Source organism: Alligator mississippiensis, chromosome 5, assembly GCF_030867095.1.
Source record: "Alligator mississippiensis isolate rAllMis1 chromosome 5, rAllMis1, whole genome shotgun sequence".
NCBI classification, from domain to species: Eukaryota; Metazoa; Chordata; order Crocodylia; family Alligatoridae; genus Alligator; species Alligator mississippiensis.
The window spans coordinates 111779457-111799295 of NC_081828.1; positions in this window are offsets into that span (position 1 = coordinate 111779457).

The window sequence follows — 19839 nt, forward strand, 5'->3', positions numbered from 1 at the left end:
TGTGTGTTTGCATATGTGCAATTGTTTCACACCATGTCCTCCTGTCTAACAGTGTGATATTAAGATCCCGAGAGTTGGTCTGACCCCACAGAGCAACAGTTTTTCCATAGACTGGGCACATCTACACAAGATGTTTTACTGCACAGTAGACTAATCTCCTGTGCAGTAAAGCATCACAGTCTACACATGCTGGGCATTTACTTTTCAGTAAATTAGGCTATTGCACGGGTAGCTCGTACCTGTAAATACAGGTACTGGATTAACTGTATAGTATTTACTGCACAGTACTGCACTTGTAGATGCTAACCAGGAGCAAATTTGCCCCCATTCAGCCTACGCAGCAGTGGGTCATAGGGGAAGGGGAGCTCTTCTGGTCCTAGTGCTGCAGGCACCAATCAGCACCAGGACTGGGGAGCTTTCCAGCTGCCATCCCAGCTCCCATCACAGAGCTGGGAACCCTGGAGACTGAGTATGGGCTTGGAACTTAGACCCAACTAACTCCCCGGAGCAGCTGTACTTGGCACAGAGCTGGCTCCCACTCTCTCTGGAGTTCCCAGCTCCGCACCATGCAGAGCTGCTTTGGGGGGCAGGTGGGGACTGGGAACCCAAGCAGGGCAGTCCCTGCTGAGCAGGGGAGCATGGGACTTGCTGGCAGCTGTCCGGCTTGTGGAACAGCTCCTGACCAGCCCCCTACTGAGTGGGAGGGCCTCCACGGCAGGAGGCTTGCAAGCACCTGCCCCACATCCAGGAGAGCTCATGGTGAACCCCCTGCCGGGCAGGAAGGACCTGCCTGGCAGGGGCTTGCTGGAAGCTGTGTGGGTGGGGGGGTCAGAAGACCTCTGGCAGGTGTAGGAGAAGCTGTCTCCTGGCCCTGTGCACATTATATCCCCTCCAAATGTGCATGGGGCTAGAAGACAGCTACTGCTGCAGCCAGCAGAGCTCTTCTGGCCTCGTGCACATTAGGACCAGCCCCTGTGCCCATTGACAGTCCCCAAGCTAGGACCCAGAGGAGCCTGGAGCTCCCCCTGGATGCTGCAAGGGGGCAGAGGAGGGTGGGAGTAGCTTTGTACTGGCCTGCTCCTGTTGGAAGCAAATCCGCTTCCAACAGGGTACACATGTAGATGTGCTGCTGGGGAAGGTTTTATGCATAGTATTTTACTGCACAGCAAATCTAAAACATAGCATGTATAGACATGCCCACTATGTGTTAAGATCTTGGGTAACTACAGCTGTATTGAAAAAATGAGAGCGAGAACTAAAAGCTTTTAAAAATCAAAGCTTGAGTATTTTCTTTGAATCTTGAATGTTCCTATTTTCAAGCAAATGTTTGAAATTCTGTCTGTTTTGTCTCAATTCTAAGTAGCTAAATAATCAAACCTGGTATACAATGCTTTTCACCTTAATTTCATCCCAATTATTTTTGTTCTTTCTTCAGCAATGATTTTCCCCCTGCTATAGATCTGTCAGTATTGCTTTCATATGATATTTTCCAGCCTGAACAGGTAATAATCCAAGTTATTTCCTTAGTTGCAGAGACAGCTTCACTGACCACTTGGTTCTATTCTTTATAGTGTCCCAACTTTGTGTTGTCAGCAAACTGAACCATTTAAAAATTGAATTGTCTGCCAAGGTGATTTATGAACATTAGAAATGAATGTGTAAATACCCACTAAAATTCCATCTCTGATCCTAGCTTTATGCAGACCCTTTGCACAAAATTATGTATCCACTGGCATAAACTGCTATGCATGCTCTAGTGCTACAGAGCGCATTTCTTGTGCTTATATAGAACTCAGAAATGTTCATGTAGAGAAGGGTAAAAGTAATTGATACTCTAAAAAACTGATTGTTTAAATTACATATTGTAGATTAGGCGAGGATTTTTATGGGTGATGCCAGAGACAGAGGAAGGGCAGTTGGTTAACACTTATCTACACCTGTCCAAACTATACATTTGGTCCAATGAAAAGATAACATCCACCAAAACCTTTGCTTCTCACATTTTTCCTGAACCATCATACCTAGACTATCAGTCCAACAATACTATAGTGTGGTTTAAATCTTCCAGTTATGCATTACATACCTCTGACTTCTCTCTGTCCCCTGTGACTTCAGGGAATGGAATATGTACCATCTTCCCTCTTTGGACAAACAGGAAAGAATAATGGCCAGTATATAAGTAGAATCATCACCTCTGAGTGTTAATCATCACCTTGTGACTGCTAATAAATGGATAATACATTAGGGTCAGGTTTGTTTGTTGGTTTGTTTTATTTGTTTTATTTAGTGCAAATTGGTGGAGCTCTTTTCAGCTCAATAAAAGGAGAACAGTAATTTTTTTGTTGATAGAAACCAACAGTACATGACTAAATTTCAGGAACAAGGAAGAAATATGGGATCATTTATCATGCCAGGCAGTGCCATGCTGAAACATATCATGTTGTTCTGCAGATTTTATTTCCTGAATTGGAAGTAGTACATCTCCAAAGTATAATTTATTTATAGCTGATCCTTTTCATTCAAAGTGTTCACAAGCTTTGTACTTTAAATGGGGTTGGGAGCTGAATAGAAAAGGAATGTACATCGTATTCTGCTTAAGAAGGAACAGTATGGTATAATACTAGGAGATATCTTTCCTTCATGTAGTATTTAATAGGTTCTGAATCCTTTGTGTCTTGATTCACACAGCTTCTACTGTGTGAGTTACCTGACACATGTCCATACATATAATATGGTATAATATGACAGACTATATTATAATATTTGGAATATTCTATTTACATTTTATTTTTTAAATGATAAAGGGCAACTCTTACAAGGTTGTAATTGAAATATCTTGTTTTCTAAGATCAAAGTTGTAATGTAAATAACTTGTATTGTAATGAAATACTCTTGGAGAAAGAGCTTTAGATTAAAAACAAAACTCGAAATTGTACCTGGCACTCAAACAGCTTTTTTGGATGTTTGATCTATTTTCATTTAATATACATCTATATTTCCTGGTTCCAGCACATAAAACGTGGGAGATTTCCAATTCAGCCTTTGAAGTAAGAATTCAGATGTTTATCCCAACTTCATCTGAAACTTGTGAGCTCTATGTTGTTCTGAGGTGTGGAGAGTGTTTTTTGAGGTGGTATCTGGTTGCTGTCACTTTTGATATACAGACTGCTGAAGTCAGTATGTTCTGGAAGGCTGACGCTAGCAAGCTGTCTTCCAGGTCCTAAAGGTGACATAGGAAACACAACTTGAATACACGTTCAGTGGCAGAAGCTTAGAAAGGTTTATTGTCATCGGGCAGCACACCAGTTGGTCTGATTAACAATCACTGCAATTGAGGGAAGTTTGCCCTTGACAGGTAGAGAGACTATATGTTGTTCAATCTCCCCTAGGTCTCTAAGAGGGACAAATTTCCCAACTCCTGTATTTATACTGGAGTGGCCCCCTCCCCTCCCCCCCCCCCCCGCCCAAACTTGGGCTCACTCTCTGTCATGTTCATCTTTATTTGTTTTATTTGCCAAGTTCATACACTTCCACTCTCAATAGTAAATATTAACTTTTACAGTTGTAGCTGCTTATTTTTTTCTACCCCTTTAATGTCTTTCTGCTCATTAGTATTTTTTTTCCTTTTTTACTAGTCCATCCAGTGGTCAGGAGGCCCCTTTCTCCTATACTGCTTTTTGGCACTTTACTGTGGTTTAGCATAACTATTGCATAGCATAACTGGAATTCCTACACTCTGCTCATCCATTATGCCTTCTATATGAAGATTTCAAAGCTCTTCAAATATGTTAAAAAATTAAATTTCACACTCTTCAAATTTCACTCTGTGAAGACTATGGACCTTAGATATTCCTCGAGACTTCAAGTAGGAATGCATTAGTGGATTTGAGAGCTTGCCAATTATTATAATTTTGGTTGATTAAAATGATTATATTTGATATCAATTAGATGTAATGTGATAAGATTTTCTGAAGTAAAATAATTTACATTAGGAATTCTTATTTTTATGTTATTTAAAATCTGAGCATATCTGATATAATATATACATGTATCATATAATATAAATTATATCTTAGATGAGATTTGTAGTTGTTTTATATCTATATCTGAATAATTATATTTAAAAAATAGAAAACAAGCAAATTTGAAAGGACAAAAATGCTCTAAAAATGTAAATACTCAAAACTTTTTAGTTCAGATATGTCCCTTTTTTCTGCACTAATTATCTGTAAGACCTCCCCAATTGGCTACTGTTGACCCGAGTATTTTTAGGAAGAAGAGTTGTGATAGTCTCAGATATTGGGACTAAATTATTCAAAGTAGTCTGAAAAATGTACACTTAATTCTTTATTCATCAATTCCACAATTCATGAATTCCCCCCCCACCCCACCACTCCACCTTCTTTTTCTGAATTTTGCTAAGGAGTTCATGAATCAGTTGGGAGTCAGCACAACATTAGCATTAATGAGTTCATTTCCACAGAAATTGGCTCATTACCATGCTGACTTCCAGTGTTTTGTGACAGTCGTGAACTCAGTCCTTCTGCAAGGGAATGTTTATCTGCCTTGCTCATTGAAAATAATGAGATTTAAAAAAAATTAAAAATGTATCATTGCAGCAAACCGTCTGGTTATTCTCTGGCTGGTTTCTGAAAACTATGAATACAATATTTGTTTCAATTGTCAAGATGTAACCATTTGGCCTGGTAATTATTGAATAATGTCCGAAATATATACTTTCAGTATCACTTGTATCTTGTATAATTAATATTTTGACAGGAATAGGTTAATAGATTACTGAAAAGTAGAAAACTAAGTAAATCAGTTTATGGCATTACATTGATTAAGATTTGTATTTCACTAGATAGAAGTGAAAGAAAGTAAAAGAAGAGATTTGCATGGCATGCCAGAGAGAAGAAAAGCAAGACTTAAACTGGATGGTGACAGCCTAACTGAGCCCTCAAACTGGGAAGGAAGTCAAAGTGATCAAACCTCTTTTGTGTATTCGGGAATTAGAAACAATGGAGGCCAAGAATAAGAAATCCGCCCCTTTGATTTTCTTCCCTGGGTAAATGAGGGGCAGCTGGGGAGTAGGATCACCTTTGTGTTTGATTTATGGTTAACAGGGTCCTATTCACCGACTGGTGAACAGGTACGAGGCCCTGGCGACCCTGCAGGAGATGGAAGGGGAGGAGGAAACCCCTGGGCAAGAAGAAACACCACATTCTTCACACTCCAAACAGAACAAGAGATCCACGAGGACCCAGAGGGGGAGGCGACGAGTGCTCGTTATAGGCGACTCCATCCTGAAAGGTATGGAAGGACCCATCTGTCGCCAGGACCCCTCGGCATGAGAGGTATGCTGCCTCCCTGGAGCAAAGATTCGGGATGTGACGGGGGTAATCCAGGCCAGGATCAAGACCACCGATTATTACCCCATGGTCCTAGTCCATGTGGGTACTAATGATGCGGCCAGGAGAACCCCCGATCACCTGATGGCGGACTACAGTGCTCTGGGTGGCGTGCTGAAGGAGTTCGGGGCACAGGTGGTTTTCTCTTCCATCCTACCAGTGACCGGATGAGGAAGACGGCAGGAGAACTGCATAAGAGAGACCAACTGGCGGCTTCGGCAGTGGTGTCTCGAGGCAGGCTTCGGCTTCCTGGACAATGACCCGCACATCACGACGAAGGACATGCTCAGCTGGGATGGGCTTCACCTGTCCCCCAAAGGTAAGCGTGTCTTTTCTACTAGGTTGGCGGATCTCCTCCGGCGGGCTTTAAACTAGGCTCGTCAGAGGGAGGGGAGTACGAGGGCAGGGGAAGCTGTGGACCACCAAACCATGTGGCACCCACAAGGACAGCCCAGCCTGAAGAAAGAGAGCATTGGGAACCTGAAAGCCATGGGGAGACCAGCACTACAGAACAGGTAAGAAACAAGAAGGTAAGAAACAATGGGCCCCTTGGGACTCGGAGCAGGGGGGCAGCAAAGGCACCAGTCACAGGGCTCAAGTGCCTATATACTAATGCTAGGAGCATGGGGAACAAGCAGGATGAATTAGCGCTCCTGCTTGCACTAAACACCTGTGACTTAGTGGGGCTAACAGACCTGGTGGGATTCATCCCATGACTGGGCAGTACACATTGAGGGCTATAGATTGTATAGAAAGGACAGGTCGGGGAAGAAAGGGGGGGGTTGCACTTTATGTCATTGAGCAATATACTTCAACCCTCATCAAGACAGAATCTGAGGTTGAGGAAGTAGAAGGATTGTGGGTTAGGCTACATGGGGGGCAAGGAGAAAGGGATTTGGTGGTAGGGGTCTGCTACAGACCCCCACACCAAGGGGAAGAAATAGATGCGGGGCTCCTGAGGCAACTCTCGGAGACCATAAAAGCTAAAGAGGCGGTAGTCATGGGGGACCTAAACTACCCAGACATCTGCTGGGAGACACAGACAGCAAGGTCCCGTTGCTCACGCAGGTTTCTAACCTGTATACAGGACCTCCACCTGACACAGGAGGTGCGTGGTCCCACTAGGGGGAATGCCATACTGGATCTGGTATTGGCAACAGGAGATGACATGATAGGGGACCTCCAGATCGGTAGCCATTTGGGAGACAGAGATCACCTTATAATAGAATTCAACATAAGACGGCGAGTGGGTAAGGTAACTAGTAGGGTGAAAGTGCTAGACTTTAGGAAAGCTGATCTCAATGCACTCAGGCGATTAGTCAAGGACGCACTGCAGAGTAGGAGTTTTGAAGGGATGGGAGCCCAAGAAGGGTGGCTGTGCCTAAAGGAAACGATCCTTCGGGCACAAAGCAAGACGATCCCCGAGCGAGGCAAAAAAGGGAAAGGGGCCAGAAGGCTTCCATGGCTCACCAGAGAAATCCAGGGCAGCCTAAGGGCCAAAAGGGGAGCACATAAAAAGTGGAAACAGGGTGAGATCACTAAAGATGAATATACCTCCTCTGCTCGTGCTTGTAGGGAGGCAGTTAGATGGGCCAAAGCTACCATGGAGCTGAGGATGGCAACCCAAGTAAAAGACAACAAGAAATTGGTTTTTTAGATATATTGGGAGTAAAAGGAAGGCCCAGGGAGGAATAGGACCACTGCTAAATGGGCAGAAACAATTGGTGACAGATAGGGGGGACAAGGCTGAACTCCTCAACGAGTTCTTTGCCTCAGTGTTCCTAAGTGAGGGGCACGACAAGTCTCTCACTGGGGTTGTAGAGAGGCAGCAGCAAGGCGCCAGACTTCCATACGTAGATCCTGAGGTGGTGCAGAGTCATTTGGAAGAACTGGATGCCTTTAAATCGGCAGGCCCGGATGGGCTCCATCTGAGGGTGCTGAAGGCAGTGGCCGACATCATTGCAGAGCCACTGGCGGGAATATTCAAACGCTCGTGGCGCACGGGCCAAGTCCTGGAGGACTGGAAAAGGGCTAACGTGGTCCCCATTTTCAAAAAGGGGAGGAAGGAGGACCCGGGCAACTATAGGCCAGTCAGTCTCACCTCCATCCTTGGTAAAGTCTTTGAAAAAATTATCAAGGCTCACATTTGTGAGAGCCCGGCAGGGCAGATTATGCTGAGGGGAAACCAGCACGGGTTTGTGGCGGGCAGATCGTGCCTGACCAACCTGGTTTCTTTCTATGACCAGGTTACGAAACACCTGGACACAGGAGGAGGGGTGGATGTCGTATACTTAGACTTCAGGAAGGCCTTCGATATGGTATCCCACCCCATACTGGTGAACAAGTTAAGAGGCTGTGATGTGGATGACTGCACAGTCTGGTGGGTGGCAAATTGGCTGGAGGGTCGCACCCAAAGAGTCGTGGTAGGTGGGTCGGTCTCAACCTGGAAGGGTGTGGGCAGTGGGGTCCTGCAGGGCTCGGTCCTTAGACCGATACTCTTTAATGTCTTCATCAGCGACTTGGACGAGGGAGTCAAATGTACTCTGTCCAAGTTTGCAGATGACACAAAGCTATGGGGAGAAGTAGACACGCCGGAGGGCAGGGAACAGCTGCAGGCAGACCTGGATAGGTTGGACAAGTGGGCAGAAAACAACAGGATGCAGTTCAACAAGGAGAAATGCAAAGTGCTGCACCTAGGGAGGAAAAATGTCCAGCACACCTACAGCCTAGGGAATGACCTGCTGGGTGGCACAGAGGTGGAAAGGGATCTTGGAGTCCTAGTGGACTCCAAGATGAACATGAGCCGGCAGTGTGACGAAGCCATCAGAAAAGCCAATGGCACTTTATCGTGCATCAGCAGATACATGACGAATAGGTCCAAAGAGGTGATACTTCCCCTCTATAGGGCACTGGTCAGACCGCAGTTGGAGTACTGCATGCAATTCTGGGCGCCACACTTCAAAAAGGATGCGGATAACCTGGAGAGGGTCCAGAGAAGGGCAACTCGTATGGTCAAGGGCCTGCAGACCAAGCCCTACGAGGAGAGACTAGAGAAACTGGACCTTTTCAGCCTCCGCAAGAGAAGGTTGAGAGGTGACCTTGTGGCTGCCTATAAGTTCATCATGGGGGCACAGAAGAGAATTGGTGAGTATTTATTCACCAAGGCGCCCCTGGGGGTTACAAGAAATAATGGCCACAAGCTAGCAGAGAGCAGATTTAGATTGGACATTAGGAGGAACTTCTTCACAGTTCGAGTGGCCAAGGTCTGGAACGGGCTGCCAAGGGAGGTGGTGCTCTCCCCTACCCTGGGGGTCTTCAAGAGGAGGTTAGATGAGCATCTAGCTGGGGTCATCTAGACCCAGCACTCTTTCCTGCTTATGCAGGGGGTCGGACTTGATGATCTATTGAGGTCCCTTCCGACCCTAACATCTATGAATCTATTCCCTGCACCTGGGTCTTTTATGTGATTCAGTCTATGGGGCCTGAAGTAAGGCTAAAAGAGACCAGAAAGCATGACACGAATTTATTCAGGAATAATCACAGAAACTTGGAATTCCACAAAAGAAGAAATAGAGACGATAACAGAGAGAGAGAAAGAGAAAAGAGGATGGGTGAAGCATCACCTGACTAGTTAAGCCAAGGAGGGATTTGACCAGAAGAAACAGGTATTGAGGAGCTGAGGAGTAAAGAACTCAGCTGAGCTTGAGAAGAGACTTTACTAGGCATCTTATACACCAGACCAACAAAGAATAGTGACCAACCATTAGGGGTTGTGCAAAGCTTTGGATTGTGATTTGGATTCAAAGATGATTCAGAGGCCAAATCTATGAATCTGAATCAAATCACTAGAAGCTTTAGGCTTTCCAAATCGATTTGGAGCTTCTGAATCAATTCGGAAAAGATTTGGAAAAGTTTAGGAGATCCAGTCATAGGGTATAATGGGGAATTAATGAAATACCTGTAACTTTGTTGTTTGTTTGCCTGATTTAGATGAAACCTGCAGGGGTGGTAGCCTCTGCTAAGGGCATGAAGACAGCCAAGTTTCAAGGTGATAGGGGTAGGGGTTTCTGGGAAACTGCACCTCAAACCTGTTCAGCCTCCACAAGAGAAGGCTGAGAGGGGATCTGGTGGCCATCTATAAACTTGTCATGGGGGACCAGCAGGTTATGGGAAAGTTCCTGTTCCCCTGAGCACTACCAAGAGTAACAAGGAATAATGGCCACAAGTTGACAGGGTAGGTTCAGGCTAGACATCAGGAGGCACTACTTCACAGGGCAGCTACGATCTGGAACCAACTTGCAAGGGAAGTGGTGCTCACTCCTACCCTAGGGGCCTTTAAAAGGAGGCAAGATAATCACCTAGCTAGGATTGTTTGACCCCAGCATTCTTTCCTGCCCATGGTAGGGAGTCGGACTTAATGATCTGCTCAGGTCCCTTCCAACCCTACCAACCAAGAAACTGCTGACAAGCAAAACTCATGACATAGGTGACACTGTGTGTGTGTTAAGGCACATGGGGGTGAAAACTGCTGGGGTGGTAGCCCCTGCTGTGGCCACAAAGCCTTCCATAGGTCAAGTAGATAGGTGCAGGGGGAGTCTGGGTTCTGGGGCCCTGCACCTCTGGCCTCAGGCAGGCAAAACTCATGACATGGATGCTTGTGGGACTGTATATGTATTCAGATGTACCCTTCCTGGTGCTGAGGCCTCTGCATAACATGGCACTGTGACCCCGTGAGGTCTCCTCCTCCCTTACAGCCTCACCCCAGCAGGTCAAAATAACTTAGCTGGCTCAACACCAATAGCCCCAGCAGAACCAAAGGTACCCAGATGGAACTGTCACAGAGCCTTTCTTTTTTTATAAAGGAATTGACAGCAAGAAGTAAAGATGTTGTGTTTGATGAATGTTACTTGTGGTGTATGATGGCTTATCTTGTGTTTTTATGTTTTCGATGAAAAAACCAAAATAGGTAGAAAAATATATCTTAGGAAGCTTTTGGGTTGAAAAACCCTTTGTCAGGCTGAGGCAGTATCTGCAGTTGGAGTGTCTCCTGGTTCTGGATGGAAGGAATAGTAGAGAAGCCAGAGGCTGGCCTGGCACGCGCTGCAGGCAAGAAAGCCAGTCAGTGAAAATGGAAATCGAGGCATCAGGGGGTGAGGGACGGGGGGGGGGGGCGGGAAGGGGGATGTAGCAGTGCAGGTAAAAGTGCATAGGTACCTGGGGAGTCGAATGTCCAAGTTTTGCCTCCCTGTGGTCAGAGGTGCAGGGCCCCAGAACCCAGACTCCCCCTGCAGTTTTCACCCCATTGTGCCTTAACACACAGAGTGTTACCTATGTCATAAGTTTTGTTTGTCAGCAGTTTGAGGTGCAGCTTCCCAGAAACCCCTGCACCTATCTCCTTGAAACTTGGCAGGGGTGTATATGTGGGTGCCTGGCTCCCCCCTCAGGGGTGGAAGGGCTCACAGGGGCACAATTAGTTGGTGGGCACCCATGGACTGGATCAAATTGCCTGGCAGGCTGGATCTGGCCCATTGGCCATATTTTGCCAGCTTCTGGCATAGAATATGAACATCACCATTTCCAAATCAGCTGTACCTCTACCCCTTTTAAAGTCACATGTTGGATCTCAGGTAATGACTTTTGCTGGTGTGTAAAGCTGTTTTCTTCTGTTCCCAGAGCAGCATTTTAAGGGAATAGTTTCATTTGTAGTTCGGTAGGTTTATGTTCAGAAGATTTAACCTTAGTTCAGCATCTGCAATCTTGTTTTTGGTCATGGATCATGATAGAGCAAATCAGAGACTTTAATTTTTTTTTATTTTTTTATTTTTTTTACAGAAAGAAAACTTATCTTAAAATAATAATTATCTACAAGCCTGTTCAGCTTACCCAGTTCATCTACCATGTACCTAGAATATTGATATATAGAGATACATGTTTCTCAGTAATTTGCTTCAGTCTGTCTCTTTAGATTATATAGCCCCATCACTATCTTCAACCTATTCTCCCAACATGAGGGTTATCTCTCTATTCCCACTTTTTTGTCATATTTGAGGAACCATTCCACAAATTGCCTTAAGTGAATAAGAAACACAGTAGCTTACATGCTGCAATGTGTTTTCTATAAAGTGGGCACATCTACATGAGATGCATAACTGTGCAGTAGCATAGTTTATTTCACAGTAAGCATGCATGTCTACATATGTGCATGATTACTGCACAGGAAAAACCCTTAATTGTGAGTAAATTTGATACCTACAAATGCAGGTATCAGATTTACTCGTGATTAGTTAGTGTGCAGTAATGCATGTATAGATGCTACCGGGGAGCAAATTTGCTTCCAGGTCAGCCCTGTCACTATGGGCCCAGCCTGAGGCCAGCATCCCTGTCAGGGCTCAGCTAGGTGCACAGGGTTGAGGGTGCAGGTGTGCAGTGGCAGCCCTGAGATGGTGTGTGGTGCACAGGCAGGCAGTTGCTTCATATAGGGGAACTGGGAGAGGTGAGATGGCTGTGAGCCAGCTACCAATCAGTGCAGTGAGCCAGCAGGGCCAGCATGGTGGCCAGCCATAGCACAGGAAGGCAGAGACAGTGACAAGAGCACTGCTGTGAGCTGTCCCTGTGCTGCTCACACTGCTCCTGGCCAGATAACTGGCTGCCCTGAGAGCAGCAAGCTGGACTGGTTTTTGAAGAGGGCTGCCTCTTGAGGCAAAATCTGCTCCTGTTTCCCTGCATGTGTAGATGCCTACCCAGCACCGTTTAGTCCCAAATAATTTTTTGTGTTTCCTGTTTTGTATCTATTACTTTAACAGCTTCAGCTTCAGCATCCATAACATTAATACTTTAATTTAAAAAAAAAAATCAAGACCTGAAATTACTACCTTCTTATTTTAAGAATTGTTTGTTCTGATCTCCATGTGGAATAGCCCATTGTTGCATATTTAAGTATTGCTACAGCTTTAGATTATGAACAGAGGCCTTATGTAGATAAAATTTGGGGTATGTGTGCACAACACTTCAAAGTGGGCTAAATGCTTTTGCACCACTTTATGGTGTTGGTGTTTGCACACGTCAGTGGCATATTGTACATTAATTATAGCTGCTGTAGCAAATTTGGCAGCATAATGCACCTTAAATGACTTGGGTTCCCTACAGCCAGGGAGTGAAGCACCAGGCTCTGTGCAGCTCAGGGGCTCTGTAGGTAGCCCTGCAGGCAGCCTGGCAGCAGCCTCAACAGACAGGCTCTGCCCAAGAAAAATGGTGAGCCTGATCTTTTTTTGTTTTTTTGTTTTCCCCTGGAGCCTGCCTGCCTGCCTGAACTGTGCAAGGGCCTGGTGCTTCCCTCTGTGGCTACAGTGCCCCCCGGGACTGCCTGAGCCAGGTGCCACCTGGGGAGTTGGGGGACTGCTGCTGCTACAGAGGGAAGCATCAGCCCCCCCACCCCCCCACAGCCCAGGGACCTCTCTGCCCCTGGAGAGGCAGGTAAGTGTGTGTGGGTATATGAATGACACAGGGGTTTAAACTGCCCTAAATTGACGCGGTGTTTTTAAAAACCCACGGCTTCAATTTAGGGCCCCCATTTTGTCTACACACACAGAGAAATCTGAGTTCTGTATTGCATCATATCACAAGATGATTTTCATGTTTTACCACCTTATCATCCTTCATCTTTATGAATCAGTCAATTTGTACTTGTGTCTGCTTCAGCTTTGAACCATATTTTTTTTTTCAGCTTGCAGCTGCCTGAAAACTTGCTTCTGTTTTTTCCCAGTGTTTTTTGAGGTTTTTCATTTTTTACCTTTATGTTCTTCTTCAAAGTAAATCCATTTTTTGAACTCTAGTTTACCAGCAACTTGTGTAAAAGGAGAGATCCATTTTTGTTCTTTCAGTTTATCTACTAGAGCACCACAATTCTTACAGGCCACAAAATTTCTATAAATCACAGATGTTTCACTTACTTGAAGTCAGAATAGCCTCTTCCTACAACTAAAAATTGTTCCCAGGTCAAGACTGCATACCTGCATTCAAATAATCTGAGAAAATTCTTCCAGGTTTGTTCTTCTGGTAGAAAAACTTACTCAAAGCTGCATGTACAGGCATTCAAATACTGATGCCCTAAAGAGTACAGAACTTGCATTGCTCACACTGTGCAGCTGGAGAGAAGGGTGTGTGTGTGTATGTGGGGTTGCTTTGTACACATCTTAGTATACTCTGGAGGCTCCCTTAGTTTGCCTGTCACAGATAACAGAAGTGAATAGGGCAGGTCTGGTTGGCTGACTCAGACTTCCCATGGTCAGCATGAGTTTCCCTGGAGCACAATGTGAGGATTGAGAAGGTGTGTTCTGTTCCCTGCTAGAGCAGCAGAGTCCAGTGAGTGACACGCTCCCTTCCTGGGTGAGAAGGAGGGATATTGGGGGACTATGTTCTCTTCAAAGAGAAGCCATGAAGGCATAGCATGTGCAGACATTCAGGGCACAGACAGAAGTGAAGCTCCCTGCTGTAACTGAGAACGCTTTGCAGGAAGTATTCTGAGTTACAATGGCCTCCTGGAAGAAACAAGTTCACTGCTGGTTCCAGGGGGAAGGGGAATCTAGGTGCTGGCTGCAAGACTGTAGCCAGTTTCCTCTAACAATGTCCCCTGCTCTCTGCAAGGCTGCATGTTTTCAGAATGGGAGAGGGGAAAGGAAGCAGAGCAAGTTCATTCTAGAGGTTCCCCAGCCAGCACTGAAGGGTGGGATGGGTGAATTGGAACCTGCCCCAACCACCAGCAGGGGCTGAAAAACCCCAGACCAAACTCCCTCGACTTTTTTTTCCCCCTCCTATTCTGAAAACAGCAACAGGCTGACAGGCAGTGCAGCCAGAAGTTACAGAAGATGCTCTGTTTTAAAACATCTTCATCTCACCCCTCACACAATGAAAGTTCAGAGTTTGACCTGATCAACCATTTTTTAAACTGTCTGCAGCTATACACTTGTGTGCAAAGCAACCCCACCAGATCAGACAAAAATGTATTACTTCTGTCTGCGGCTTCACTCTCCCAGGAGGCATTCTCCCAGGTGTTATGTAATACTGGTTGTTCCTAGGTTATTTTTTTCTCTTGGAGTAGCCATTTTTATGCTGGGAGAAAAAGGCTTAGCAGCTCTACATTTATGGTTTCAACTGCAAGAGCAGTGAAACATCTTACACCTACTGGAGGTGGATTTCTCTTTTTGGTGATTCAGATAGGAAGATAGCTTCATGGGTCAATTAAATTTCCATTCTAGCTGCTAGATTAATTAATTTAAAACCTCTCTTTCCTGATGCAAATCATTTGTAATTTGTACCTATGATGTTAGTTCAATATGCCTTATGTATGCATGGAGTTATCATTTTGGTATTTCCATAACTCATTCACTGTCCAAAAGCTTGTCAAATGTAAGTTCTGTCTCTTTAAAATAGAGTATCCAGGTGATGAAAAGTCTAGCATAATTTTAAACCTTAACTTTAAGCTACCAAATTTGAAAATCATCATTTTACCTTCTCACCTACAACAAAATATCTTTTTTATACAAACTATTTAAAATTCCAAAGGTGAGTAAATACTTCAGTCATGGACTTGCCACTTTCAGGGAACGCTTTGCCCCCCAAATTCCCCAAAAGCCTTGTTTAGTCTCCTTTCTGAAGCTAGTTCTTCCAGAGGGCTTCAAGACCCTGGATTTTTATTGTCCTTGGCTCAGCTATACATAATAGTCTCACCTCAGCTTTCTGAGTTCTCCAGAAGGGCAGGGAGGAAGAGGAAAAGGGGCCAGAGCAAACAGTACAGTCGAAACAGCTCTGCTTTAACTAGGCTTTATTGTGTCACCACAAGTCTCCCCATCCTCCTGCACACCCCTGCTTTCTTACCCTTCCCATCTCTCCAGGGGCTCCTTTTTTATGATAATATGTGCCAAATGAACAACAAAACTGTAACAAAATCATAGTAGTTAACCATGCACTAAAATCAACCAATAAAATGAAACATAATGTTATTCTAATAGCATACTCTTCCAAACAGTTTCTCTTTGTTTCCTTCGATGAATAATCAGTTCAGAGGTTTATTTTGTAAACATGATTATTAAATACAGCATCATCTAGATACCAATTACAATTTATATTGGATAGTCAGCCAAGGATCCTAACAGTAAAAACAAAGGAAATCCATTTTAAATAAACACACACACAGTCTTTGCTCAATGTGGAATCCATTCATCATCACTGAAAAGAGCCCAAATGTATCTATTGTTCTGCATTTTGAAAATAAAGTGTTATTCATTATCGATTTAACATGTCAATGCAAAAAAGATTCAGAGGCACCTTTAACTCTTCCTCTAAATGTAATCCTTTAATTTTAAGTAGGTTAGCTTTTTCTGCCTACAAAATGTTGCATTTTGGAGACAAAAGAACACTGCACTGAATCATGAGGCAGAGATCTGTTTAGATGACTTCTTGGAAAAATGTGACCCCCAAATGATCACTTACCAGGCTATTCAAGGAAGCAAGCAGCAGTCCTACACAGATATATCTTGGAATTTTTTTAGGTAAAATCATCATGCTTCCAGACCTTCAATGAGACATTCATTGAAAAAAAGAGGTTGAGAAATGGGGAAAATGTTATTGAAAATAAACTTGTATTTTTGTATGGTAACAAATGACTCTAACTTCTCTTTCTGACTTCATTGCCAGAAATTCCTTATAACAAATGTCAGTGTATAAACTTACCACATAATTAATATGATTATGTCTTGTGAATGAAAAAATGACACAGCACTGCATGCTGTGCACTGGTTTAACTCAAGCATAAAATTAGAGTTTGCAATCAGTAATTATGGCTATATTTAATATTCTACAAAAATATCAAGAAACAATGTTTATTTAGAAATGCAATTCATGTAACTGTAATGGGGTCAGTTCCATTTATGTAGAAAAATGGTGTTCTGTTTATATGCAAATTACAAAGTAGCATATTTACACTTATAATACAGCAAACATTTCAAATACATCTTGGTGGAATTTACTTGTAAATGTGTCTGGAAACTGTCAACATAGAAAGTCATAATGTCTCACATCAAATAGTGTAAGTTATTTTAGCAAAAAAGTTTTTCAAATTTCCTACATTTTTGAGTCCCCAGTTCTGTAACAGAGAACACATGTGCTTTAATAAGTTTCTTGTATGAGTACACCCATGGAAATGCAGGATTGGAGCCTATTGGAAAAATTGTCTATATAAAATATTTATGCTTGTGAGCTACTAATTGGTCCAGAGAAATAATTAGAGATTGGTCCTGTGTCCTTCAGAATTTGACTAATGTCCCATTGACTTCAGCAGTGAAGCGTGCTGTCATTTCAATAACTTTGCAGATTGTGTTAAACTTGCTTTGTCTTTACAAGCATATTGAATCTTTGTATCCTGTTTTTAAAGGCATGCATTTACTAAAACAAAGCACTTGCAGTAATAAAGTCAAATAACTTTAAATGCAGTAGTCTATCAAATGAAAAAAGCAGCAGGAGGGAAACCTATTTCAATGCAGTGAAATAGAAAATGTGTGCTTTCTGCTTCTAGAATGAATAAGATTATGTTAAAAATATGCTTCCTATTGGTTCACATGCTTCCTGTGAATAAGGCCCCATTTAATTAAAGCATTTAAGTGCCCTTTCTGAATATACTTTCCTGAATTTGAACTACAGTTTCTAATTGCTGGCCTACTTCGGTGAACTGCTAAGGACCTCTTAGTTTTCTTCAAGTATCCTAAGCAATTAATGAGCTCAAGTCCCATTAAAAGTCTATGTGACTTGTGCTTATAAACCATAGTGTTCTGGCACAATCCTCCAAATCACATCCCTGCCTCACCCAACACATTCTCCACACGTACCCGAGACGGGAAAGTGTTGTGAGTAGAATCCCAAAGCAACTTCTTAGAGGCTTGCAAGTGGCTGTTAGATGAATGATCATTAAATGACATGAAATTATTCTTTTTTAATGATATTACTGGTACATTTTATTTAAAAGATAGTTTGGAGCAATATTTTACATTCAATAATTCATTGTCCATGTTTGTTTTTTGTCTGATGGAAATCATAATCATAATTTAACATCACTTGCAGATGTTAAAAAAAAAAGTGCACTACAGGAAGAAACAGCATAGTTTCATAGATGTTAGCAGCTAGTCTTACTGTTAGACTTGGCTCTGCAGCATCTGTATAAATCAGGCACTTTGGAAGGGCTTTTTGGGTCTTTAATAGCTGATTGAATGAGCTATTAGATAAAAGTGCCAAAAAGCCCCATTAAAACATCTGACTTATACACGCCTCAGGCAGCTTGGGTCTAACTAATACTCTGCCTCTTCTGGGCATGCACTGGGCTCAGTGCAAGAGTGTACCCAGTTTAAAGTAAAGCATTTATAATTGATTTTTTTTTTTAATGTATGAAAGTAACCGATTGGATCAGCTTAGAGGCCTAGGACCAGTTATTCATTTTTTCAGTAGTAACTCAATCAGAGGAGATATTTTGAAATTCTGGAGAAGTATGCAAGATTAGAATCTGAATTATGATACTATGATAAAAGTATTAGATCTGTGTCCCTGAATGTAGATTAAAGAAGCCTTTATTACTACTTTGTTTTACTATTTAAAAAAAAAATGTTTTATGTGGAATGTGTGCACCTATGTGTGTGTATGTGTCCAGGATTAAGTGGCTTTATTGTGTACAATATATGTGCTACTTCATGTCAAATGCTACAATAAATGTGATACTTCATGTCAAATATGAAATCAAGTCACTTCTAAATTGTCTTGAGACCTCATTCAGATAATATTGTTATTACTTTGGAAGAATGGAGATTCAACAACAAAGATATTTTGGCCTATATGGGCCTGTGTTAAAGGGGAACTGAGGGTCTAAAACTATCCCAGTCAGAGATGGAGGGGTGGGAATAGCACAGCCCCAGGATGGGGCAAGTGGGTGGGCTTTTCTAACCTCATACCCATGCTGCAGACATGCACAGGCATTCGTGAGATCAGGTTAACCAGAACCTGATCTAAGTTTGTGCATCTACTCAGGTTAAGTAACTTAGATTGGATATACCATTTGAGGGACAATGTAAGTCCTCTGCATGCCTGTATGATTGGGCATTATGAATAAAGTAACCCTTGTCAAGTCAATTTAAATACAATCCATGTAACACTTGATGGTCACAATGAGATTGGCTCAGTGTACCCAGTTGTCTTTATCCTCTCAAGGAAAAATCTCCCAAGTAGCAGAGCTGCATGGAAATCATATTGGAATACATCCAAATACAGAACTTTCAAGTATTCCACAATGTGTGAAGTGCTTCACATTTCGGTGGGAAAATTGAAAGTGCTCTGCCATTCAATACCTCCCACCTCGTGCTCCTGATCCATAAATGAACTCACTGAGTGTAGCTCAGTGAGAACATGGAAATTAATTGTGTCAGTCAGTCACCTGTTAGAGGTGTCTGTAAATGGAATCAGCTTAGAGCTAAATGACTATTTAATCAAGTGAATTAATGAATTTATTGTTGATATAGATTTTTTGCCTTTCTTACCTTTATCTTGTTTAGTATGCATGGTGGCATACAAGCTGCTAATATGAATTTTGCTATATATTTTCAAGGTCTCTGCCCCATATATGAAGCCTGGTTTTCCCTATTAATTATATGTACTGATAATGTGTACATGCCCAGAAGAGGCAGTATGTTATTTGGACCCAGCTTGCCCGACGTTTGTATAGGTCTGGTGCTTGGGGGGGGGGGGGGAGGGAGGGGGTTGGTGCTTTTATTTAATAGCTGATCAAATAATATTTTAGCCTTTAATGTTAAGAGTAATCGATTTTTAGGTCCAAGATTTCAAAACTGACTAGTGAGTTGGAGTCTCTTAATTTTTTCCTGCCCAACATGAAATACCTTAGACAGAAGCTGTGCTCTCAGCTGATGCAATTCTGGACCCATTGAGTTGTGAGTTAGGTGTCCAGAAACTGAGGTACATTATATCATTTCATAACACTGGCCTAAACATCCAATTGCTATCTTGAGCCTCCAAGTCAGGTCTTCAGAACAGAAACTATTAATTTGTGTGGTTGTGATTTACTGGGACCACAACAGTGCAGTTGCATTGACTTGTAAATGCAAATTGTGCCTAGAGGAACCATCATAAGTTGTTTGCTTTATCTCGCACAGCATATACTCTTTTGAATACAACTGTGATAGAGGAACTATTCCTTGTAGGGATTTGAAAAAGTTTTAAAGATATCTAGATGTTAAATTCCATTCTCAGTTGAGTGTCTGTAATGCTCCTAATTAGTGTCTTGTTTGCTTAGCACCTTGCAGTTTGTTCTTGCAATATATTATCATATGAACAGAGTGTATAGATGGATTTGGAGTTCAGGGAGTTATAAAATTTTCCC